This window comes from Apodemus sylvaticus, chromosome 1 (genome assembly GCF_947179515.1).
Source record: "Apodemus sylvaticus chromosome 1, mApoSyl1.1, whole genome shotgun sequence".
In the NCBI taxonomy this organism is placed as follows: Eukaryota; Metazoa; Chordata; class Mammalia; order Rodentia; family Muridae; genus Apodemus; species Apodemus sylvaticus.
Genome location: NC_067472.1, coordinates 90136403 through 90161807, shown reverse-complemented (window position 1 = coordinate 90161807; position 25405 = coordinate 90136403). Strand labels below are relative to the sequence as shown.

Sequence of the window (25405 nt, the reverse complement as noted above, 5' to 3'; positions counted from 1 at the left end):
AACCTCTAGGGAAAGAGGCAGAAAAGCTTCAAACACAAGGGCATGAATTTTTCTACACTGTCACTGTCACTGTCTGTAGAAGCTGAAGATTTTACCATCAATATAGATATCCACATTTTTAATATGCACAAAATAGTCTGCTTTTGCAGGTAACTAAAGTGCCACTATCTTGAGTTTTCCCCTCCATACCTCTGCGACTCTCTATCTCCCTTATAGCTATTTGCTGTAAATTTCTCACTTATATTGCTGGTAACATATTATCATAAACAGCTCCAGGAGAACATGAGAATCCAATTGTCTCCATGAATCACTGCACAGAATTGTTTTGCTTATCATTATAAAAGTCAAATGTGGCTGCCCATGGCCTTGCATATTAAGAGACTCTCTACCGAGTGTCTAACTGTATCTACCGAGCTAAGAACTTCTGGCTTTCCCAAGCTACAGTGTTCACTATAAGAAAGGACTAGATGTTATTCACAGTCACAAGTCCCCTTCATGAAAGCACGCCTTCCAACTTCTCAAACATGACTTGAGAGGATTCTGAGGATGACTTTTAGAGATGCCATATTTATTTGTATCTACAGTGCCTAAAACTAGAAAAAACCTTACCTGTCTTAACAGAATCTACTGCCATATGGAAGACTGTGGTATGGTAGGAAGATTTTGAAAAGGGATTTAAATCTCAGACCTCTCACTTCATAGACCTGTGCACTTGAGAAGTCATTTAACTGTCTGAGCTGCCATAACCCCATTTGTACAAATGGGTTCAACTTTTGTACCTTTAAGAGTTGATGTAACTATTAAACTAATCACTGTGAAAGAACCTAGCATTTGGTAGATATGGAAGGAATGCTAAATTACTTCAAATAAAACTTAAAGGAAAAATATTTTGGTCCAAACAAAGCCAATAAAAATCCTTAAAGAAATTCTGAATTTTTGGAAATTGTTTAAAATTCTACTCAATGAAAATTTACTAGTCTCAGTCTGTCTGTGACACAATGATAAGTGAGCTAGTAACAAAGTACATTTTATACACACAGGTTCACACGCCATCTCTACAGAGTTACAAATAAGACAGTCTTTACATTGGAAAGACCAGATCCTACTGACAGCACTACTGAGAGCACTTTCCCAGGGACAAAACAGATTCTGGAACTCAGGTTGTCCATTTGGACCTCCTACTGTTCATCTCTTTCCTTGATTTTCAATAACAAACTAAAATAAGTAATCCAAGAATTTGGATACCATAACCCATTTTGAATCGATTTTTCAACAAAAACAAGCTTATGATAAACAGAACTTCCATCATCAGTATTTATATTAACTTGACAGTACATAGGAAGTCTAAGCCACCCGTGTTCCCTGCAATGCGTGAGTGCTTTTCAGAGCACACATTTGCTTTTCTCTCAGGGAAAGCAGTGCCCTGAGCAGCAGTGATACCTGTCCGCACACGAGAGGCTCCAAATGTTTCTTGTCTTATGCCAGTTTCTCTGTTTCTAAATCAGGTCGAGGACCCAGTTCCTTCTGGTGCTCTAAAGAGCGATAATGCAGCATCATGGCTGAAGACATGATGTTTATCCTCTCACCGCTCTTAAATTTTAAAGAATTGGCCTGGCCTCTGTGAGGTTTTAGTGACTTCATTATTACAAAATAGATGTACTTCTCTGGGGCTCAAAGACACTATTCAATGCAGCTGGGGTGCCTAGTCACATTACTTGAAGCTGAATGTGCCAAAAAGGATAAACTCACTTAAGGACCAAGCTTATAAACACAGAGGTCTCTAGAGCAGATGGATGAGAAAAGAAACACATATTTTGAACTTTGCCAGGCATACAGGGAACAAACTCAGGGTGTGTATTACTCACAAAAAAAAACAGTAGAAGAAACAAATGACAGAATATAAAGGTTTGTCGTGAAAGAAATTACTGAAGTACTATGATAAAGCATTTCTCAGAAGTCAATTCAACTTACTAGCGTTTCATATAAAATACGTTTAACAATGTTCGACACTGTGAATCCTGGTAGAACAGCAGCCTTTCTTAGAATAGTTTGTGAGCATTGACCATTTTAAGTTCTTTAGCTAAAATACACCAGAAATTACCCGGCGGCCTGCTTGTTAGTTTTGCCCCTTTGAAATGTTTATTATGATGGAATATTTTTATTAGAGATGGTATCTTTACCACTGCACATACGCTCCCTTGTCAGATGCAGTCTGCCTTTGAAAACAGCAAGAAGTGGGACACAGATCACCCTTCCTCAAAGAGTTCGTGGACGAGTTCTATGATTCTTCCTTTATAATTATATACCAGGAACTTATAAGTACACAGGGAAAAGAAAGTGCATGTTTTAAAAAATCTAATAAATACTACCCAAAAAAGGGTGTGTGTATTAAAACCCAAGGAAAATCAAATCTTAAAAAAAAATTTACAATTCCCTAGGAAGATTACAAATGTCATACAAAAATGCCTTTCAAGTTATTAGTTTGGTACCGTGACATCAGCGGCGGCTCCTCACATAGCACCTTCCACCCAATCAGGTAGGCTTTGAAGTTTAGAAAATTAGAAGGTAAAGTAGCTCAGTTAAGACCTGTGACAGCTAAAGGCACAAATCACTCACACGAAGTAGCTGTTCCTCCACTCTTCAATCCGACTTTCTCTTGCCACATCAGCCAGAACTTCAGAACTCGAGGGCATACCCCTTTGACACCTTCCCAAATCACAAAAAACAAAAACAAATACAAAAACAAAACGAAAACAAAAACAAAACAAAAAACAAAACAAAAAACACTTAACTGCCAACTAAAAACAAAAATATTTTGGAAAGAAAAAAAAAGTTAATTAAATTCTCCTGAGTCCCAGGCTATCAAATGCAGCCATGGCTTTAAACAGCATCTAATCTGCTTAAACAAAACAGTGTCAATTTTGTCCAACAATTAAAAGAATTAAAAGCATGAAAGTCGATGGGAGAAGCGAAGACTCCTGGCCTGTGGGGAGACACAGCACCCACATGCCTTCTGCCACTGCTGCCACGGTTAAGCAAACTTTACAAGCTAGTCAAGCCATCATGCGGTAGAGCCTATTTGCTGAGCAACAGTGGGGCTTTGTGGTCGGCCTCACAGTTGACAGTAAGTTATGAGCCCTTTGTGAGCACAGGGGAAGGAAAACAGAGATCGGAATTTGGCAGGAAAATATAATACAGAATTCTCCTGTCTATGGAACCTGAATTTTTGTGAAAACAATCAAGCATTGTTGAAAGAAAGAAAAGCAACTTTGACAGATGAAATATAGAGGGGCCCCTTTTAGGAAAACAGTAAACAAAGCGCCATTCAGGCCAGGTCCATTCTGTCATTTATAAAGATAGCTCCTTCTGTGTGAGAGTTTACAGCAAAGAGTGCAGATTCAACAAATCAAGTGTAAAATCGCCCACAGTCCCCTCTAGAAAAGCCTGCTAGGAAAAGACAGGAATGCCAAAGAGAAAAATATCACAGTTTTTTCTGTGTGGTAGAGAGGACACAATGGGTAGATGGGGTGAAAGGGCTCTAAGAGAAGTCTAAGAGACAAGCCAAAAATCTAACAATTGTTAATTATAAAAGGCTAATTTTGTCAGGGACAGGAAAAGAGGAGGACACTGGAGATCACTCAATAGAAATATGAAAGGAAGAAGCCATTCTCCATCATTGTTGGAGAACTATGTCTCTCTTTCTCCAGGCTGGACCTCATGAGGTCATCGTTGGCACGAAAGCCTCAAAACCTTGGGCTTGGTTCTACTCAAGTTTGGCCATCTGGAATGCCAGCACACAGTGCAGCACTTTCTCCAAAGTATCTTAATTCCTCTTTCCAAAAATAGGCACCCTGGCCAGCTTTAGTCACCCAAACTGGAAAATGTACAGCAGAGAATGAAATGAAAAGCATTTTTGTTTTCTCACCCTCCTCAACCAGAGCTGAGATTTCAGGGTGGGGGAGTCAGGAAAAGGAGCTACAAACACTGAAGCTCTGACTACAGAGCCTGTTTCTGCTGAGCACACCGTCGGTCGCCAATCGTCTGGCAAGTATTACCAACCTGAGTTTGGAACATCTAAGAGACTCTTAGACACACATGTCCTTGCAGCCAACACAGTCATTGTTAAGGGAAGATTTTTTTAAGAGTAGAAGCAAAAAAAAAAAAAAAAAAAAAAAAAAAAAATCACAGTTAGAATCAAATGACACAGGACTTGCACATCATTTGGAAAACATGTATAAAATTACTTGGTTTTTTGCTACACCCAGCGAAAGCAACAGCCTCTGCTGCGTGCTTGCTAATCTGGAATCAAACCAAGCCACACCTAAGCAAATAATGCTTAGGAGATGCAAAATAATACAGATTCCTTTATTTAGACTACCCGAACAGTTTATTTCACCAACGAAATCCCATAATAACTAGCTACATTTTAAACATTCCTTTTAAAACAAAGCCCACAAAATGCTCACGTGTGCCATAGGTCAAGAATAATAAGAGCAAGCATGCATATGGATTCAATGCTGCAGATGTACTCGGCATTGGCTAATGGTTTCTATAGAGATTGATGTCAATCTCTCTGGCCTTTCTTGTGTCAACAGTAAGTTACAACAAGAAAGATCGTGGCTTTTGCCTTTGATTAGAAGAGGTGTCTTTCTCTGGTTGGCTGAAGGTCACCGCTCTGCAGCATGCACTCACTTATTACAGCTCCCAAGCAGAGTGTATTCAGAGAAGAGCTGATTTACTCCCCAAAATGGCCAGAGCCAGATCGAACAAAAGATGTCTCTGACTACATTAGCCAGTTTTCTTCTGAGAGAGATTTGATCCTAATAAAGCATTATCCACAGCACAAAGCTAATGAACCAGGAACAGGAGACTGGCCTCTGCCGTTTTCCTTCTAGCCATCTCTTTTAAATCATACATCAGGTGAATTGTTATATTGTTTTATTGTAAGAGGAATACGCTACAGGAAATTCAGTTTTATTGCAAATGTGCTGATGGTTCTGCTCATGACACACCACACAGTACTGCAGAGCAAAGGGTGTCTCCACACTGGAGGGAGACCAGAGATGAGGCCCTACTCACAGACCACCAGTTTCTGCCAAAGTTACGACTGATGATCTGGGAAACAGTCCACCAGAGGAAAGAGAACTAGTGGGACTTTTAAATTAGGTTTTGTTTGAATGTTAGAAACTTTGTCATTGTGTTCTGAAGGAAAAGGACCATTCTTTGGCATGATGGAAAAAGGAAAATACAGTGTTCCTTGTCATTCTGAATTCTTCATACAAAACAAGATCTATGAGACAGTGTCTTTATAGTAATCCTCAGACTTTGGCTAGCAACCTGAGGAATCATCAGCCTTCAGCCTACCACCTCTTTAATTTGGCATGCAAAAATTTACTGCCTGCTCCATATCATGTACTGCCAAGCTCAGAGGTATAAAATACTGTGACATCCAGTACACATGTGCCTCACCTAGTGACAGAATTTAACCTGATAAGACCATGACTTGAAAACTTACGAGACAAAATTGCATTTTACACACCTCACCTACCAAGTAGCAGAGTTTAGCAACTGTGCGGTACGGCCTGTGGAATCTTGTACCTGAATGGCTGAGTAGGAGCTGTGGCTTGCTGCCGTGCAAGGAAGGTCAGAGTTCACCACAGCTCAGGCTGCTAGCCTTGGATGAGAAGGACAGTATGCAGTATTTGAAATATAGCTTCTATTAATATCATAATAAAGATATCAGATTGTAAACTGAGCAAATGTAAGTTGAGGATCATTTTGCTTTACACTATAGCAAGAAATAGAACTAAAGCATAAATCATTATAGGACAATATATATAGGCAGGTGCTCTAGAGAAACTTTGGAAACCCAAAAGAGAAAATAGTACATTCTGGAGAAATCAGAGGTAGCACAGAAGTGCCAGTTAGTGGGTTCCTGAAAGAAGTTTGTAGGTGGAAGTAGAAGTTTGTTTGGTGGAAAAAGGAGATTCCATAATGTGGAAAGGTACCCTGGAAAACAAACTTCAAAGCAACAAAGATACAGGGTGTCTTGGGAAAATCTGGAAAGGTAGGCAAGTCAACAAAGCAGAGAGGATTTCAATGCTATCCAAGCAGTAAGGATTTATCCTCTGGGAGATAACATGTTGATGAAGAAATTTAACCAAGGGAGCAGTTGTGGTCAAAATTCCTCGTAAGAAGAAAATCCCTCAGTGGCCTTAATAAGGATGGCTCGGCCAGGGGCACAGTGTGTTGATGCTCCTGCTGCACTACTTCTGTGTGTCTAGCCGCCCTTCCCTTATCTGCTCCTCGTTGCTAGGTTGGACCTGTGGTACCAACCAGTTACTCTACCTCCACATTCTTCCAAGCCTCTGTGCTCAGCGTCTCCAGCCACCACAGATAAATACTGTTGAAAGAAGACAGATGAAGAGAAGAGCAGAGGGAAGGAGACTACGAATGAGTCAAGAAGGCCTCTGTGAGAAAGCAGAGCTGCAGAAGAAATGGCTGGCGCAGTGGCTGGGGCTGGAGCAAGTACTGCACTCCACGCTTACTAGCTATCTTCTCAGCACCTCATTAAGTCTCCAAACAACTCTGAAAGGGACCTACTAATCAATCCCTTTTTACAGGGCCAGAAAAGTGGTACACATTTTTCCTCCCAGCACTGAGAAGTCTGAGGTAGGAGGATACAGAGTCCAGGACCAGCCTGAGCTAGTTATACAGTCTCAAAACTCCTTTTCAAACGGCCCATGGTAAGCTCTGAAGTAGCTCAGTGGTTTGGCTGTGGTTATGTGCCTGGGCTCTCACCCCATGCTCTCAGCTGTTGGAGTGCAGAGCAAGTGATCCTGCTTCCCAAGTATAAATCATACCAAAAGCTATACTAGTTGCTTTGCATGGGGAAGTATGCTTGTCCCCACTTTACAGATGAGAAAACTGAAGCTTCAAGAACTTAAGTAACTTCACTGCAACAACACAGGAAGTAACATGCAGCATCCTGTCCTTGCTCTGGTTGGCAGCAGCTGTCCACTCCCAGCACCGTCAGCTTTCCACGCGCCCCCCTGATCCAGATCCACCGTCCACGCTCAGCTCATAGCTTGACTTCTCCAGAAGCTTCTCAGGAAAGTACAATCTTTTGTGACTTTCCTATTGCAACTAATTATATAATAGCCATTTAACTTGATCAAGATAGACATATTTATTTCCTCTTCTGTGTGCTGTGATCCCTCCATACAGCTAACACTAAGATACATCCCTGGCAGGCTCCTTGGGCAGTCTGTACCATGCAAACACTCAGCTTCCAGGAAGATATACGAACTGTATCCCCCAAGATAAATGACAGGTTCCTAGCTATATAAACAAGGTGTGGAATGACTTTAGTACTTTAATAATAGGAAGACTTTCAGAATGATCACAGAAATAATACCTAGTTCTCTATATGAATGTATGTGTATACATACACACAAATTCAGCTGTCATATAACACAATGATATAGGTTCTTCAACCCTATTTTGCAAAGAAAACTGAAGGAAATAAGAAAAAAAGCTAAGTAATCTGACCAAGTTCCATGGGACAAAGCCACACGTCTCACTCCAGAGTCAGCATGTCCTTAACTACTTTTCAACACTATCTCTGTGTATCGTAGCTCCATGTTGCTGGAACATATTGTTCCAACATTGAGCAATTCTTATACCTTAGGAAAGAATGGTAAAAACATTCTTTGTTCCTGCTGCAAACAGTGTAGAGATGTGATGGGACAGATGGAAAAATCTAAACAGCAGGTATCAAAAGAAACTGCTGGGAAAGTAAGAACTAAAGAAAATGAGATGTGTTCCTCTTTAAAAAGAACGAGAGTGTGCCAAGTATGTCATTTTTTGTGCAAGTGAATTATAAAGCACCCATATCATCCTCTCAGGAATACATCAAATCATATAGCATACCTCAGAATGAGCAGTCATTGTTCGCTAAAAACTGAAACTCAACACCAGATTCTGTAATCCTAACCCAGCACAAGGCACCTTCCTCAGAACTGACACACAACAGCTGTGAGGGTGTCGAAGGAGGGCCTGGTGAAGACTCCAAGGAAAGACCAAAACAGTGCTGCCTGCCATTGTTGCCAAAGTCAGGAGAAAACCAGTCTCACTTCAGACAAAATCCCTAAGAATTCAGAAACTGGAAAAAAAAATGACTGTACTTTGTGTTTAGGTGAATTTACAATTTACAGTTTTCACAGCCCATCCATATACTATTTCTTCTCCTTTACCCAGTGTCTCAGTGGTTAGTCTTATCACTACAAAATCATTGTCTACAGGCAAAGTTCAGAGAGGATGACATCCCACATCTCCACAGGTGGAGTGTGCGGAACTGAGAGTAAAATCCATGTCCTCTTTTAAAGAAAAGGAAAACAACAAAAATACTGTCCCCTTTTATCATGTGGTCCTCTTGAAGAAAAGAAGAATGAGAGCCCCTGTGCCACTTCCAAAGGGAACAGACCAAGCCAGCTCCATACCTCACCCCAGAGAGAACAACAGCAAGCAGGGAACACTCCCCTCAGGCTCTGCATCCTGCTGCTCCCTGCACTCTCTCCTCTCTTCCTTTCCCAGGGCAACAGAGCATCACCACAGCAGTGTCACAGACACAGAGTCCCCGCAGCTGCTCTGCTCAGAGAAAACTAGAACAGTGAGAATGCAGCCACGACCCTGTGCGGAGTGACACGTTAATTCTCCAGAAGGAGGTAAAATACAGCAAGCATGTACAGAAACACTAAGGGGTGCCTAATCCTGCTTAAGGAAGAAGGGGGTCAAGAGAGAACCTGACAGCACAAGCAGAGAAAGCTATCCAAGCTGAGGCCTTTTACACCACATTCTCTGGAAAGCAGAGATTAATATGCACACTGACTCTTCTCAGAATATGGAACTTTTCACATTCCTGTTAGGAGCAACAACACATCACATATCTCATTCAGAACTTGCCAGAGTGGTAACAGCCCAGAGCACCTATCTCTCTTGTCATGGAATGCCCATAAGCTAGGCACCTTGCCAGTCTACCGTGAGCACAGGCTGTAGATAAGAAAAGTGCTGCCTAACCCAAGTATCCTCCCCACTAGTCTCTTTTAATGAATTGGTAAATATGGATACATATGTACATGGCTCAATTATGAAGTCCACAGATAGAGTAGATTAAGTCACTTCCATAACAAGCTAAATCTAAGTGAAGCCAGCTCCCAAATGTTCTCCAGCTCCGTGGTCCCACTGTTAACAGAGAGTAGACCACCCAGTCCACAGTGGAGAGGCACTCCTCACTGTAAGGAAGGCGGGAGGGCCTTCCAGCCTTAGGATCTGACATATGGTCTAGTAACCTAAAATGTGTTTAAGTAAATAGAGACAAACTTTGTTTGAGAGGCAGATTCCCATTGTTAAATAACTGTCCTGTGGCTAGACAGAGGTGAGTGGGAGAGATAAGGTCTGAAGGCTAGCCTAGAGCTAGTTTATAAGCTCATAATGGGGGAGGGGCATTTGTTTCTTAAAAACAGTTGAAGATCTTATTTTTAAGGAATTCTGTTGCTAAAAATTATTTTTGGTAATATGTCTCTATATCTTTGCTTATTTTTTTTATCAGAACCATGGTTTAACATTTAATTTTTCAATAATCGGCATCAAGAGATAAGTACTGAAAGATAAAAGTACACATAAAATTCACCTAAAACACCCAAGCTGACAGCCTCAGCTACATAGCTAACTTAAAACCAATCTCCATGAGTCTCTGTCTCACAATAAAAAGCAAAATAAACCAAAACAAGTTGTTAGACTCTCCTATCTTGCTTGCTGAGTGAGGGCTGGCCAGAGAAGGGAAGCAATTTGTGCCCAGTCTGCAGCTACTTCACGGAGGCCCCAGCACAGACAGCCAAAAGCGAGCAAACCCACCCACTGCAGAACCAGGCTTCCCTGAGCTAGACAGCAGGGAGTATTCCAACATAGATTAATTGTTTTCCTTACTCCACAGTTTGAAAAGATGCAATGCTACTAGCATGCAATATTTGTAATCATTACCTGTAAGGAAAGTTTCCTTTTCAAACCTAACTCTTTTTCCTCCCCCAAACTTCTCTGTTCAATTAAGCTGGAGAATTTTTAAGAGCTCTGAAACCAAGACCCTGGCCTAACAGATCCTGGCAGGAATCCGTTACAGTTAATCCATAACAATAATAACTCTATCTGAATATCCTTTCCCTGGAGACTGTGGCAGGACTTGCAGGATAAGTCCCACCCCTAACCCCAAGGGAATTTCCCAAAGACTTGCATTTTTAGGGAAAGAAAAACACTCCTCCTTAGACTGGCTAATGTAATATTTTGACACTTGTACAGTCACCATTCTCTGTTAAATAAAGTCAGCATCCCTGGGGATACACAGCAGAGGTTGAACAGGATTGCCAAACTGAGGACAAGACATTTCTAGGTTTGTTTCTGAGAATTGTTTGACCTGGAAAATCAACACCCTCTGTTCTACCTCTGTCTGTTCTACCCATCTGTAAATAGGGATAACAGTTTCATGGCAACCAGGTGGAACCACAGCTTAACAAACATAACAGCAATGAGAAAGGTAGAAAGCATGTATGCAGGGGAAAACAGTGAGAGTAATGAGTATTATTACTCACAACTACTACTAAGTTTAGAGATCAGGAAGCCATCTTGCATAGAATTTAGAAAAGACTTAAGTAACGAGGCACAGCAAAAAATATCAACATAGAGACATTAATTAGATCATCCTAGTAAGAAACCAGCCTTTTATAACCTCAAGAGGTTAAATTTCTTCAGCCTTCCCTTTCTCATCGGTAGAATGGGGATGATTTTACTTTAGAACTGCTACAAAGAATAACAGAATTAAGCAGACACTTTGTATTACCTAGAATGTTAATTGGCATTATCAAAAATAATTACTTCCTTCTAGAGAATTTCAAATCCATGGCCTTCACTTAGCATTCTCATTATAACAAAATTTGAAACATTTGTAATATAAACCAGTAACAGCACAAACATCATTCCAGGGCTTAAAGAGATGGCTCCGTAGGTAAAGTGCTGGATGTCCAAGTATGAAGACCTGAGTTTGAGTTCTCTGAACACACTTAAAGCCAGATATGGTAATGCATGCATCTGTAATCCAGATCTCCTGTGGTGAAATGGGAGGCAGGGACAATTGAATCCCCAGGAGCTGGCAGGCCAGCTAGCCTTCTGTTTGTAGCAGCTGGATGCACCTGATCCTGTCTCAAACCACGGAGAAGGAGAAGGCGATAGGGCTGACTGACCAGCACACCTATGCTACACTTACAAATGTAAACAGAAGCACAGACAATAGCATTTCTGATCAATATAGAACAAGAAAAACTAGAACACTAATTAATCAACTGGCAAAATCAGTTCTGTGGATGGATGTTTTCTGTTATTCGTCCAGCACTGTACACATTACAGATCCTGGAATTTTCAGCCTTCTTTATAACTGTAGACTACAAGGTTGTTGTATTCTGAGAAAATGCCAGATGTATGGGTGTCTTAGTCCTGAGGTAAAAGATGTTCATCCTAGCATATATTATCTGTTTTGTGGCATGTTGACACCTATTGATGATGTTCGTGACTTTTTATACCTCTATGTCATTCTTTTTTTCCAATAAAAGCAGAGCAAAAAACCCTCAGACTAATGGATTCAGACATTTTCAGACACAGCTTTAATTCCCTTTCATGAGATCAGGAGCAGGGACATTTCTAGTGGTAGACATATGTGGCACAGACATGAGATCACACTCCAAGCTTAATAGGAACATAACAATCTACTCATTGTTTACACTTTAACCCATGGGGCAGCTGGGAATCACATCCAGCCATATGCAGAGCTGAACAAGTGGTCATGACTTCATTAAAGCCAAGCCTTAATGCACACAGTTTGGATGGTGTGCTGAGGGGCAGGCCTCTTGCCCTGGGCTGCTCTGAGTCTAGCCAAAGAACCCAGGCAGTTGCTGCAAATGTCCTCTGGGATTAGACTGTGCTCTTTGCCAGGGTTTCCTCTGCCACCCTTCCCACTTCCCTGTTCTCCCACACAGTGTTTAATCAGCTGCTAGGATGGCTAGAGAGGTCTCTCCATTCTTACCTCCTGACATCCTGCAAAGGGAGCCAATTATAAAATGATCTACATACAATTCTACCAACCTACACATATAGAAGTGTTTCTTGTGTCATAAAGAATGCATTCAAGTAGAGAAAGAAATGAAAGGGATTTCTTACTTAATCTTTCCCAGTCTATGACAGCTATAGGGAACATTATATCCAATTTGCAGACAAGAGACTGATATTGAAAAGAAACACTGCAAGCAAATTGCAAGACGAAGATTTATATCTAGGCCTAAATTTGCTGTTTTTATTATTCAGTGGCTCAGAGAACAAATTACTTCATAAGCTATGGCCTATCACAGTTCCTTTCTACACTGGGCTCTGTACAAATTTACCAGGAAAATGTGCTCTTGGCGATGAATCACTGTTTAACAGGGAAGGGGTTCTTCTGTATATTGGTGTTACCATCTACAAGATCTCCATCTGCATTTTGTGGCTATTGCTTTGTGTTTGGTGTTTATCAGTTTGCAATGTTAGGGCCTACACACAGATAAGGAAGGGTTCTACCTCTGAGCTACAGCCAGTGCCCGGCTTCTTCTGTGTCTTTTCCATGCCTAACCCACTATCAAGATAAAATGTAACACAAGTACCAAGACGAGTGTGAGAGAATAGACCATCAAAACACCTGCAACCTTCACCAAAGTACAGAGCCTTCTTAGACCTTCTTGGAGCCCTATGCAGGAATGAGGCAGGGGGCATATGTCAGTAATCCCAGGATTTGGAAGGTTGAGGCAGGACAATTACAGAAACTCAGAGCTACTTAAACTAAAACTTCTTATAAGGATGCCCACCATTCTTTACATATATATATATACACGTATATATATATATATGTGTGTGTGTGTGAATCATTATAGTATAATCTAATATTTTGTACACTAAATGTTAAAATAACTAAAATCCCACATGTTGAGTTACATGTCTCTGCTTATTCTGGCTCCTAGTCCTTCCTTCCACTCACTTGACTCCAGCCCCTCTGGCCCTCACCCCTGTCCTGGAATAGCTGGGTTCATTTCTACCCCTCCTGAGGAGGGAGTCACTGCCCTGGCAGCTCCTCTGCCTGGAATCTTCTTCCCATATACCTAAACACTTTCTCTTTCTGTAGTCATTTCTTGTTTTATTCTGCCCCATAGAATTTCTTTTCCAGCCTAGAAGATATTATTTTACTTTCTAAGGTTGCCTTTCCATTGTTGCCTGTTTCTCTCTGCTAGAATATAAGCTTCTGGGGGCTGGGTTTTCTCTTTTGCTTACAGATGTGTCCCTAAGGCCATAGTGGGCATCTAATATGTGTTCATTGAATACCTGTTAAGAAATCCTAAATTTCAAAGAATGGGTGGACACATGTACAGATGAAAATACTGTGCAACTCACATCCTAAAGTCATCTGCATGTGGTCTTTACTTCACTCTGAACACCAATAGAGACCATTATTACACATTCTTTCCTACAAAAATCTCACACTTAACAACCCAACACCATCAGAGCTCTCTGGCCTAGCACTCTAATCAGACTGCCTGCTATGATTCATTCTTATCCTACTAGCTTTGAGATCGTACTTGATCTCTGTCTCATATTCTATATAAATCATAAAATAAAGCATAGCTTGTGGAAATTACAGAAAAGATTAAACTATGTACCATGTTTACACATCTTCAGCACAGCATCTTGTCCAGAGACAAGTATGGATCTTAGCTATCATTATTGTAAGAGTATTTGTTAAATGACATATGAAACTCCAAATTCATTCATTTATACTACTTTAATTGGTTTATATTGGTTCCTTGATTGGCAATAATATAAACTTACCTATGACAAAAATCTCTTTAATTCAATAATATTTAATTAGATGGTTTACTGATCTAATGTAATGAGCATACGTGTGATGTGATGTGTGTGTGTGTGTGTGTGTGTGTGTGTGTGTGTGTGTGTGTAAATGTGTGTGCCTGTTCTGTTTAGGAGCGTGAGGGAGGCAACCTCAACTGTGATTCTTCAGGCATTACTGGTCCTTTTTATTTTTTTTAACATTCTAGTTATTTGGGGTGTGTGTTCACATGCATGTATCCTGGGACAAGTTTGATGGAGAGAGACACCACTAATATGGATTCTCTCCAACTATGTGGGTCCCAAGGATCAAACTCAAGTCATCAGGCTTGGTAACAGTGAGCTGCCTCATTGCTCTGATCTTTCTTTTTAAAGTAGACTTTCTTCCTGGCCTAGATCTTGCCAAGTAGTCTAGGCTGCTCAACCCACCTGATCCAACCTGGGACTGCAACAGGCACCACAATGCCTGCTTTGGTTTTTTAAGATTTGTTTGTTAGTGGTAAATAAATAAATAAATAAAAAGAACACATGGGATCTGAAGATTAGTTTCTCATGCTTACATTGCCAACAGATAAACCCCCAGCCTCCAATCTATATTATTGAATGAAGTAAAGAAACAGATTGCAAATATCAAATTGCTTAAAATGACCATAGTAAGACACAGAACTTTTTTAAAAAGTAAGTTTATAAGTCCGGTTCCCTTATCTAATTATACAATGTAAGGTACTAAACTACACAAAAGGATATTAAAGACTTTTTAAAATTATATAATACTGCATGTGTGCTATAAGAGAGATGAAATGGCGATAAATGAATATCATGGAAAGAATAAAAAAAAAACTAAAACTGTGAGATCAGAGTGCAGGCTTTTCAATTGAGGGACAACCAACACTGTTAAGAAAAGATGGCATGCAATAACAAAGATTTGGACTGATAACTAAGAGTGAACTTTGTTGTTGGAAAGTCCACTTCTTCAAAGATAACTGAAAGATAAGCCCAGCATAGTGAGACAGTGGCTGACTCCAAGGAAACAGCAGTGAGTACTAGTCACAAGGAGCTAGGCACTGCACTCTCAAGGTGGGGCAAATGTGAAGGACAGTGACCAGAGAGTTAGGGATCCCTCAACTCTCTTTGAAATGGTGATTTTAAAATGAGAGAGGGTTTTTCAGCTTAGATTAGTCATAAATAGGATATCACCTGCCAAAAACCTAGATAGAATAATTTAGAGTCTAACATCCCTTATTGTGAACTCCTACCCATCACACTGAAGATATTTCATTTGTGTACTTCACTGGATGCTGTAAAAATGCACATTAGTAATGTGAATGATGTTTGAAATTTGCCATGCTGGTACTTATGACACAAATACTTTCTCAAAAGTCTTCACAAATGTAGTTCATAGTGGAGGTGAGAATGGGGACAGGATGACAGTGTACAGAATGCCATTCCCAGCAATGTGCCATCCACAAGCAACAGAATACAAAAATACAGTCTGACCACACAACATCAGTAATGACACCAAACCTCTGAGCTGTAGTCATACAGTCTCTGTATTCAGTAACAGCCTCCAAGGACAAGTCATGATGCTCATGTCCGTACACAAACAACAGATTACAGAGATGTCCAAAGCAGGCAGCCCACTCTTCCTCTAATGCATTTTTCTCATCTAACTTCCTTCTCTGTGCTACTCGCTCACTCCCAAATAACTTACAAATCCTACTTAGATAACTGTTACCATCTATGAACCTACCTTCCTACTAGGGAATAGCGAACCTTACAAGTAATTATTTGTCTTTGCACATTTAATCGGTGGATTTCCAGAAGCACATCCAGTGACTAGCTAATTTTTATCTCAAGAATTTTGGGTTATATGGTCTAAATGTGCTTAATTCTGAAAATTTCAAACCCAAATGTACAAAAAATCATAAATAAATGCACGCATACAAACAGAGAGATGACTTAGCAGCTAAAAGCACTTGCTCCCAATCCTGAAAACTAGGGATCTATCTCTGGACCCACATAGTGGAAAGAGAAAAGTAATAACACCTCCAAGCTTTTCTCTGATTTCTACATGTACACACACACACACACACACACACACACACACACAATTCAAAAACGTAACACCATAAGTACTATAGTGTAAGTGTGCTTGAAAGAAGGAAGGGAAATGAGAGGGGAGGGGGAAGAAGGAAAGAAGAAAAAGAGGGTAAAGAAGAGGTAAAGGAACATGGAATAGAGGAAGAGAAAAGAAAGGAAATGAATAAAGGAACAAGAAAGGAAAGGAGGGCGGGGAAGAAAGCAAAGAAAGGGGAGGGAGGAGGGAAAGAGGAAAAGGGGCAGGGAGGGATGAATGGGCAAAGAAAGGGAAAGGAAAAGAAAGTAGGAAAGTAAGGAAAGGAGATAGAAGGGAGGAAGGGGAAAGGAGGGGAGGGGAGAGGAGGGAAGGGAAGGGAAGGGAAGGGAAGGGAGGGGAGGGGAGGGGAGGGGAGGGGAGGGGAAGGGAAGGGAAGGGAAGGGAAGGGAAGGGAAGGGAAGGGAAGGGAAGGGAAGGGAAGGGAAGGGAAGGGAAGAGGGTACCTATCTTGACTAATGTAAATACCAAGTCTCTGATCCATGTTCAACTCAATCAACCCCAACCCCAGCATCTATTCCCAAACCCTCTCACAACATCAAACTGTGTCACACTACCTTAAAGCATGGGCCTGTCATGCCTCAGTGTCATAAGGCTGCTGTGCACACATCTGAGACTTAATACTTATGAAATGTTGAAGCCCCACAAATCTCTACCAAGAACATAGAGAAACTATTCAGATGCTTCCATCATGAGAGACTCGACCTGACTTCTCAACTGATCAACATCTTCACTTCTGACAGCAGAAACTCTGACTTACACTGTCACCTATTCCCAGGTCTGCAGCTTTCCTTTCCAAACTTTTTCATTCTTAGTGGTTTGTCAGATAAAATTGTGATTATGCATGTCAAAATAATTTTAAAAATTAACTTTACAGCAATGCAATATATGGTACTTCAAATAACATTTGGGATACATTTTTAAAACAGAAGAACTATAATTCAGTATTAATGTTGTTATATTTTTTCACAGCCAGCACTTTGATTTATTTCTCAGCCTCTGTTTAAAGCTGTCACAATATGATTCAAATACTTCACATAGTTATAAGATCGGCATCTAGAGGGAAACAGTCCAGCCATTCAAAGAACTGGCTTTTCCTGCAGAGAACCTGGGTTCCAGTCCCAGAGCCTACGTGGTGCCTTATAACAGCCTATAACTACAGTCTCAGGGAATCTGACACACTCTCCTGATATCCACATGATGCACTTACATACATGTAACCACACATTCATACACATTGACTAAAAATAAATCAACCTTTTAAAAGTCAATGTTAAAGACAAATGAGGAGATATGTGTGTAATACAAATCAAAAACAAAAAACCTAATGTGACAGAAAAATCATTCAACCTTGATATCCAAACAGCAGCAAAATTAAATGGTGTTTGGGGGTCAACTTTTTTAAAGGGATCACCAGCTGTATTGCTATTTCGCCTATCGTATCCTCCTCTCTTTTTCTCCATACTTCACTCCCTATTTTTGTAATGACTGCTATTTGGCACTTGTATGTCATTGGATTTAGAAAATGAGACAAGCATGGTCAGATATATAGGATGAGTGTGGCATGGTCGCAACATGTACAGTCCCAGGACCTGAGAAGATGAGGCAGGAAGGGCACAAGTTTAAGACACCCTATAGCACATTAATTTAAAAATATACATAGGATAAAAGTTAGTGTAACATTGTGACTGGATTTAGGAGTGAAGCTTGAAAATATACTCTGGAATTTCAAACAATTACCGCTGTCATTAGCTTTCATTGAGAAAAAGTCTGTCAATTTATTAGAAAAGGAAACCTCAAATTTATATGAAAAAAGAAACATACTAGTGACAAACTCTTTTCAAAACCTCTTCAAACTTTGCTAGCTCACACAGAGTGAACACTCTGGCTCCTCACTCATGCAGAACTTACACAAGCTACAGATAGGGTAATGGCACACTGGTTTCATTAAAACTTATCTCATAAAACTATAAGAGGGGAATAAGAACTCCAAAAGAAGGGAAAGATGGTCTCAGAACAGATGTGTCATAAAAACAGAAGTCAGGAACATTTGGGGGAAGGGAACACTTTGGAGGGAGGGAACTACATAAGCAAGAACATTTGTTCCTACCAGAAGATCTCACCTACCCTCGTAAGTATGAGACAACTGAAGACAGAAAAGCTTGCCCCAGGAAGACACGGTCCTAAAGTGACAACTGTTGGGGTTCTTCATTGCTGCAGTCATCTGCTGTACTGCACATGTGACTCCCCCAAGAGCATGACCCCCCAGCTCCGTGGGTTGTCCCCCAGCTGTAGCAAGGGAGGGAGGCCTTCACTCTCCACACAGTAAGTCTGACATGTTGTCTATCTCCTCCATACTTAAAAAATATTAGCACACTCTAAATGTACAAATGTTTCTTTTCAACAACTCATCAATTCCAAATTCATTAGAAGTGGCACTGTGTTTATGGGGGGACAGATAAGGAGCTGGCCAGAGCCCCTCAGTCTTAAACAATTGTTAAGAGTGTGACTCTCCACAGACACCTGCTATTTGGCACTTGTATGTCATTGGATTTAGAAAATGAGACAAGCATGGTCAGATATATAGGATGAGTGTGGCATGGTCGCTACTCTGCACCATAATATAGACTCATGCACTTAAGAGATCCTTCCCCACATCCTACAGGAGGGAACTAGATTTTAAATATCTAAGAATTCATTTTCATTTAAATTGAAAAGATTACCATTGTATCTTGTTTACAAATTTTACACAATTCTATCAAAATTACAAATCTAAGCAGTTTTAAGGGAACCTGACAAAGAGATTTGGTAACATGACTGGGGTTCATGCAGATGCAGGAATGTAGCCCAGTGGTTTAGTAGCTTCCTAGCACACTAAAGACCTTAAGTGAGTCTCCAGTACTGGAAAACTATGAGTGATGGTAATTCAGCTCAAATAATATGAAATCTATTAATTAATGTTTGTCAAAGAGTAGGCAGATTAAACAAAATAGACTGAGAAATAGATCCAAATGTCTCTAAGAACTTTATGATAAATGTAACATTAAAATTATACACTACGCAGAATGGCATACACCTGTAATCCCGGTAGTTGGGAAGCAGAGGCAGGCAGATCTCTGAGTTTGACACCAGCCTGGTCTACAAAGTGGGTTTCAGGACAGCCAGCACTACACAGGGAAACTCTGCAAAGATGGATTGTGCTAGCCACGATGATACACACTTTAATCACAGCGTTAGGTGGCTCTCTGTGATTTCAAGATCACTTGGCAGATATAGTGAGTCTCAAGCCAGCCAGGGATACATGGAGAAACCTTGTTTCAAAAAACGGGGGATTTTAGGAGTAATCTGGTTGGATCAATCACCAATCAGTTCTAATTTGGTATGGATCATACACTCTACGGTTCAGATACAGAGAAGTCTGAAATGGATGCATCCCTGAGCCCAGGGACTCCAGGCCATCAGGGAATATAGTGAGACCCTTCCTCCAAAAGAAAAACACAAAAGCAAAAGCATTTTCACCATCTAAGATGTTTAACATATAAATAAATAATTCTTACAAAAAAGAATCAATAGCTAATATTCATTTGATTAACATTTCTTTGTGTTCAGCTATCCAAAATATTTACATATATGCATATATGTATTTATTCATTTGATCCTTGCATTACCTGATGACATACAGATATGAGCAAGATATGTATTTTTTAAAAGAAACATCTAACGGTCCAAAAAATGAAGAAGTACTCCATTTAACTACTACTCAGACCGATGTAAATTATTCTAAAAATGAGCTTGTCATTTTCTATACATTACACTGACCATGGTTAAAATAGCGACAGTGTGTAGGTAGAGATATGGTGAAGTGGTTTCACACACTAGGCTTATAAGTGAGCTGACTGAGACTCTCTGGAGGGTATTTTGGAAATATATATCAAACTCCTTTAAAGAGGATCAGCCAGCAATGCATTTCTGAGCAATTAAACTGAAGAAATAATTGCGGGTGTGGTAGGGCTTAACAAGATGTTGCTAATAACAACAGAAAATTAGAAGTAACCTTAACTATAGCTATCAACAAACCTGCTCAAGGCCCACAACAGGACAGACAGCATGAAATAGTGAAGAACAGTGGAGCAGGGCATGAGAGAAGGCTCAGCTGGCGACATACTTGCTACTGAGCCTGAGAACCTGAGCTCACTCCCCAGATCCACAGGCAGGAGAGAACGAACGTCTTCAGGTTGTCCTCTGACCTCCACAGATTTACACATACACACACATACACACACACACACACATGCACACAAATACACACATACAGATGCTGACACACATATGCATGCACACATCCACACACATAAGGCACATGCACATGCATACACACCTGCACACATACATGCACACACATGCACACATGTGCACACATACATGCACACACATGCACACAAATAAAATGATGCTTTTCTCAAATTATAATTTTTTAATAAAAGGAAAACGATGATGCTAATGAACATGAAGCATCATTGAAATAATAGATCGTTAAGTACAACAAGAAAAGGAAACATTTCCTATTAGATCCTATTATTATTATTTTTAAATAAATATATAGAGTATAGATAAATGCAAATAAGTGATAGGTGATCAATAAACAGAAGATAAACAGATGGGTTTGATAGGTAGACAGATAGACAAGTAGGAATTTTTACAAATCAAAACATGTATATGCCTGAAGATGGTTATTAATGGGACCAAAGAAGCAGTTTGTTTTCCTTGACTTTTTAATACCTTCTCTGAACTTCTCATGTTCAGAACCTGTTTCTTTTATACAGATTAGCCACTCATTTAGAAAAAGACATTTGTGAAGAAGAGCATTTAGTAATGTGTGGGGAAATCCTAATGAGGTGCTAACGCTCAAAAAGTAGCTCACACCTAGTAGCAATATGGGCTGTTATCAAAATTCTATTCCTTAGACATGATAGTGGACTTGTGGATAAATTTTTATTCACAAAAAATAAATTAGAAACTAATGTAACCACAAAGAACCATGACTTGGCTGATTATGAAATAGTGTCAATGTAGTCACCTGGCCTAAGGATTAAGTTATATGAATTTTATAATGCAAATTTTGCAAGGAGAGCTGGGTGGTGGTGGTGCATATACCTTTAATCCCAGAACTCAGGAGACATAGGCAGGCAGATCTCTGAGTTCCAGGACAGCCAAGGCTACACAAAGAAACTCTGTCTCAAAAAAATAAATAAACAAAAATGAAATAAAAGGAAAGATAAATTGTCATGACCAAGGAAACAGAAAAAATCATTAAAAATAAATTTTGCAGGGAAAAAATAAAGCATGCAAACCATTAAAATCTCTGAGTAGTTAACTTAAGATTTCAAAATTATTTTCATTTTTACTATATTTTATAAATTCCTTCACAGAACATTCCTACATAGAACAATGTGCTTATTTTTCAAACTAAAGAAATTTACAAAATATCAATATTCAATAGTATTTCATTTTATTCTATAAATATGAATACCTAAGTATAAAATCTCCTAAAATATATTCTGTTAAACACTACACTATTTCTCAATATCACCATAGGAGTTTCCTCATTTTTAGTTTCCTTTTTGAATTTTCTGATTTTCCCTAATAATCATGGAACATTTGTAAGTAGAAAATAATCAATGAAAAAGTCTGTATTTTATCCTTTTCTTCAAATCTATTCTACCAACTAACTCTTAAAAGTTTACTTAATTATACTTACTAACAAAAATTAAATAATACACTGACTTAGTACCAAACTATTCCACAAAATGACAGTTTCAAGCAAAACAAAGTCCAGGAATGTATTGGTGGGTTCTGTTGGGGAAAGAGATCCACAGTACCAAGTGGATCAGTTTGTGTGGGAACAGAAAACACAGAGGAGGGTTTCAGAAACCTTCACTTAAAGTACAGTTCGCATGCTTCCATGTAGCCTTGAGCTGTATCGAGCGGTAGTTGACCTTGCATGTCAACTGCCTGCAGCAAGGGATGCAGAGGGATGAGTAAGACTACGGTGCGATGGCGCACTAGGTGACAGACCATGCTGGCAAAAGGTCACTGTACATGGGACAAAAAGCAAACCTCAGCCAGGGCCAGCTGTTTGGCAGGAGGCCTTGCTTTTCAAAGTCCTGGCCTGACCCCTAAGCGTGCCTTCCTGAACACCAGGTAGGCCCTCTGGGTCTTAGACCCTTGGCTTGAAGCATAAAGTAACACATTAAATGATTGAGTTTTTAAATTACTGTACAAATTTATATATAGCAAGACAACTTTAGGCCCTGGCATGACTTTGAAAGTAGTGTTAATTTAATCAACCAGACATGAAGATGTTAATGTTGGCAAAAAACCACTAAAGACTTTTCAAAAGAAATAAAAAGTGAAGAGACCTTCCACCCTTGGTCATGGGGATTTCTTTAGAGAGTCAAAGTTCAGCAATGCCAACTTTCTCCTATTTCAGAAAGCCAGGGACCCAGTTTCTGCCCTCTGGCTGCCAGCCCCAAGCTAATCACCCTGGAGCACTTCTCCACGTGGAGAAACTGATACAGCATCAACAAATTCTTTATCAACATCAACACTTTGTAACACTGACAAAATTAAAAGTTGTAATCTGTAAATGGCCCAGACTGTCTTGTTAAAACTTTACCCCAGCTGAGCACTGTGCTTCAAATTATATTCAAAAAGTGTTTTCTTTACCTCTGCCTATGTTTTTCAATCATATCTTTTTTTCTCCCATTTCTAGAAAGTCTGCTTGCTCTTATAATTTCCATATTACATTCATAAATACTCTTTGTAGAAATATATATCATGCAGCTAGTTTCATTTTTCTAACTGCGGAAGAAAACATTGAAACCTTTATTTTTCAGTTTAAATTTCACTCCTCTGTATCAAATATCACTGACTTCTATCTCCTTAAAATTTCACTTCTCACCATCCCGCCCCAGTCCAAACATATGCCCACACAGGTACACACAGGCACAGGTATTAACAGGCATATACACACTGAGCAAAACTAAAAAAAATGTTTAAATACCATCCAAAGGTGACAGCAAGATTGAACAATGCTTCATGGTGGGGGTAGGGCTAAGATGAGGTTGGTAGGAGTAATAAAATAGCTCTACACATGTTCATCAGAATCTGGTACCTTTTCCTCTAAGTCAATGTCATTAGACAAAAATGATAAATCACTATTATAATAAGCCAACTCTCAAAATTATTTTGTATAACAGAGAAGCAACAGACCCAAGAAGTAAAAGTCTTTGTCTATTAGAGCATTGGATTTTTACTCTGCTAATTGCAGGTATTGCTCCCCATGGAGCCACCATGGAAATATATAGACAGCATCTCTGTCAAGCAGTCACATCACCATTAACATAGCATCCCAGATACCTGCACATACAACACAGTCTAAATGTTGACTCCAATACCTCTCTTTCAGGAATGAACTTCTTTCCTTCTTCCTCTGATGGCCACAGTGTCCTCATTGGGAGCCTCAATTGCAATTGGAAGCCTCATTATTTCTATTTGAAATTACTGTCTGGCTCCACACCCTTCCACGAAGAAAACATAACTTTTATCTTTGTTTTGCACACTCATACCACAGAGGAGGGAGTAGTTCAGTACTATTTGCTACTTTCTTCCAATAGTAAAGTAGCCAATGAACAAAGAATGATGGTTCCACATGTAAGTCAGTTGATGAACAAGACTGCACTCTTATCCAGTTTGCCCAATGGAAGTTCACATCCTAAAACAGTCCAGGAGATGCTCACATCACGTAGGATATTATCCCAAGGGGAAGAGGTGTTGTTCATGGGCCTTCACCTGGAGCTTGGGTCCACTCTAAACAAAATCTTGCAACTTTAGATTGTTCTGTGTTTAGGTCCAAGAAATAGACCCCCAAACCAAAGAATTTACAGTAAGGTCACCCTCAACTTGTGAGTAGATTTTAAGAAAAAAAAAAAAACAAAAATAAGAAATGGTGTTCATTATTTGTATATTAAAAATAAAATATATTGATTAATGAAGGCTTCTGCTCTTTCAAGACTTAATAATTTTCAAACACTGAGTTTTCAAAAATGGTTTAAAATTCAAATTAGAATCTTAATAGCTAATATTTGTAACTCACATATTATATAAGTTTTATGTTAATTATTTTACATACATTAACCTCTTTGTTTCTAAAAACAAATAATGTAGGAGTAAGTCCTAGGAGCAGGTTTATCACCTCTATTCCTAATATTCATTCATAAGAGAAGTCAGATACATGCCTGAACTTGCCTGAGTATACACCCACAGTAAGTTAGGATCTGAAGTTGGAAAGAGGAACTTCAGAGACTGCTCGCTGAGATCCTGTCTCATTTAGATGCATATAAAGAGGTTACATCTGCTTCCCTGAGAAGCACAGTCAGTGCTATGGTCAGTGACATGCTTCTCGAGATCACCTGCTTCTTCACAAATCATAAATCATGTGCCTGATATGAGAAACACAGCAAAGGTGCACTGGGGATTCTGGGACCAGCAAGTCCTAAAAGCTTCATACTGCATATAGGAGGAGGTGCTCCTTCCTGGATGAGAGCTGTTAAGGTCCTTTCAGGATCTGTTTGTCCTGAATACCAAGCTTCTAACTCTTTGCAGTGTACCAGCAGTAACATTGTGATGATGGTGAGAATCAGAACGGATGCAGATCCCAAAGAAATATCTCAAGATCATACAGTAAGAGCTTATTTCTCTCCTTAAAAGAGAGTCCTCTCAGTTCAGAACCTACTTACTGTACTTAAATGTCACTGTATTCTTTCTATTTTCTTGAGAACCACAGCTGTGTTCAGATTCTGCTTCTAACATTTATCAGCAATACAGTCTGGTTATTCAACTTCTCTGAGCCTTGCATTTTCATATGTACAATGTAGAAATGGTACCCTTGCTGGACTAATGCAGGGGAAAAACCCAATGGGCTCAGCACAATGCCTGGTATATGCTAAGTTCTTAATTCTAGTTCTTCACTACTTGAAAAAAAGGGAATAACTATTGAAGAATTGAAAAGCAGGACTGCAGAGATGGCTCAGGAATTAACAGCACTTATTTTTCCAGAAGATTCCCAGGATCCATGACACGTGGTTCATCACTTATCTCCAGCTCCAGGGCCGGCAGGCTCTAATGCTTCCAGCCTCTGCAGGCACGGCATTCCTACACACATATCCCCATGAACATATACACATATAATTAAGAATAATAAAAAAATTTTAAGTATTGAAAAATAAATGATGAAATTCCTGT

The 25405-nt window shown here is 39.7% G+C and overlaps 1 protein-coding gene across 9 annotated transcripts in view; it reads right to left on the bottom strand.

Moving 5' to 3' along the window:
* The window catches only part of Sox6 (SRY-box transcription factor 6), a 449973-nt gene that overhangs the window by 329080 nt on the left and 95488 nt on the right, over positions 1-25405 (bottom strand). For 5 of the 9 annotated variants that reach the window (XM_052200769.1, XM_052200817.1, XM_052200785.1 and 2 more), the window contains exon 1: positions 23560-23695. The exons of 1 other annotated variant lie outside the window; for it this stretch is intronic. The gene's annotated coding sequence lies outside the window, so the exon portion shown is untranslated. Of the gene's footprint in view, positions 1-23559; positions 23697-25405 lie in introns of those variants that run through there. 3 more of the 9 variants (XM_052200792.1, XM_052200801.1, XM_052200809.1) reach the window with 1 other exon arrangement.